Source organism: Sinocyclocheilus rhinocerous, unplaced genomic scaffold (assembly GCF_001515625.1).
Source record: "Sinocyclocheilus rhinocerous isolate Xijiao unplaced genomic scaffold, SAMN03320098_v1.1 scaffold256, whole genome shotgun sequence".
NCBI lineage: Eukaryota > Metazoa > Chordata > Actinopteri > Cypriniformes > Cyprinidae > Sinocyclocheilus > Sinocyclocheilus rhinocerous.
This window is the reverse complement of record NW_015632036.1, coordinates 852,207-854,298: the sequence shown is the minus strand read 5'-3', so window position 1 is coordinate 854,298 and position 2,092 is coordinate 852,207. Positions and strand designations below refer to the sequence as shown.

Sequence of the window (2,092 nt, the reverse complement as noted above, 5' to 3'; positions counted from 1 at the left end):
ATATATATATATATATATATATATATAATACTATCTTAGTAAAATAATGTGAAACCTATTATTAAATGCTGATCTAATTAACACACATAGACACACACACAGACTAATATTTACACAATGTGACTAAGGCAACTTTGTTGTCTCTGTTGCTCTGAACAGCTGGTCTTTTTTCCCAGCATTCTTGAGGAGATTGGCATCTTAAAAGGGAATCAAGAAGCTGTAAAAATGGCTGGTTGACCTTTCACACTGCCCTAACTACATCATTCACAGTACTGTTGAGTTACAAGACATTAAGGTAAATGTGTAGATATATATATATATATATATATATATATATATATATATCATTAAATGCTAAAACTCGTTGGTTGTATTGTGCTGACAAATTAATACTTTGTAAAAAAAATTTGGATTGCGCCATAAATCACACAGGCTAAATGGCATATTTCACCAAAAATCACTAAAAGGCTACAACTTTGGAACAACGTTAATTTTGTACCAACAATAATCATTGCACTTAACTGTCAAATGTAAAAATATTTATTTAACTAATTTGCATTCAAAATTAATTTGGCTCAAAACTGAGGGGGCAGTTACCTGTGGCCTTTGGATAAAAGCGTCTGCTAAATGATTAAATGTTAATGTAACTGTGAGGAGATACATGGAAGGTTAAGTTCTCTCAGGAATCAATCAAGACTGCTTATTTGTTTCCTACTTTTGTAATGCATTACATTTCTGCATAAAACAGTGCATATCACACAGGGCTGGGTTGAGTCTCCCTCCTGAATGGACCTGGTTTTGACCTCTGCCCACTCCTCTGCTGTTAGCCTTCTTGAGGGAGCTACCACTAGACCCATCCTTTGGGCTGCATCATCATCAACAACAACTGAACATTAGCCAAGGTGAGCTTTCAGCAAAACCTAAGTATGAAGCACCATGATCGCAGCCTACCAAGAGTCAGAGGTGGAGGGCCACGATCCAGAACATACTCCCTCTCCTCTTCTCCTTTTGGCTGCTCAAGATATATGACTCTCTGCCTTGTGTTGTGATTTTTGTGCCTCCTACTAACAAGTGCAGCCCCACAGGCAGCAGGACAGGAAGTGTCTGATACGGGGAGGTTACGTGGAATGTTTAGAACAGGAATGCTTCATGTGATATGGTCCGGTAGTGCTATAGCTGCTAGAGTCAGTCTCCCGCGCTCTGCTTTACAGCCGAATCCCTAAGGAATATGGAGCTGTCAAACTCAGTTAATACACTGTAAACCAATTCAGACTACTGGTCTACTGCTGTATGAGGGCAAAAAGCATGTTTCCATATTGATGGCCATCCCAATGTAACTGTGTATTCTGACTAAATAACTTTTTTTGTCAAGGAATCTACTGAACAATTTACAAAAAAGATCACTAGCTATTTTACTGTTTTTTTATACCAGTGACTGATTATTTTTCAAGAGTTATTAAAAGTGTGAAATGGAGTGATATTTATTATATCTCAGTCAGTACTCAGTCAAGACAAACATTCTCCTTCAGGTCACACACTTCTGTGGTATCCTGCGACAGTCGACCATCAGCCACTGAGATGAATGGCAATGCTAATTAGACGTATCTGGCTTTCTTTTTCTTGGTTTAACTATAAACAAATGGCCATGAAGCATTACTAAAATTCTGAGACTATTTTAATCCAATGCTATCAATCCAGTGCAAACAAACCTTTAAACTTAAACTGTGTGTTGAAGAGCTGCGCTGAAGTCTGTCATATTGATATGGGGAGTCTGGGAATTTGAGACTGTGTGTCTTACACCCAGTGGTGGACGAAGTACACAAATCAAGTACTTGAGTAAAAGTACAGATACGTATAATAAAATATTACTCCAGTAAAAGTAAAAGTACTCCTTTTTCAATTTTACTCGAATGAAAGTACAAAAGTACTCGATTTTTGATGTACTTAAGTAAAAAAGTACTGATAGATTTATTTTGCAATTTTATATAGGCTACTTAATTAAATTTTATATTAGCACATATTTTTTATAATCCCACTGCTCAAAATACCTGGGATTTTCCCAAAATAACCACTATATGGAGTCAAGATATAT

The 2,092-nt window shown here is 36.4% G+C and overlaps 1 pseudogene; it reads right to left on the bottom strand.

Annotated features, from left to right (window-relative positions):
• LOC107742145 (RING finger protein 32-like) overlaps positions 1-2,092 on the bottom strand; it is a 15,426-nt pseudogene that overhangs the window by 10,123 nt on the left and 3,211 nt on the right.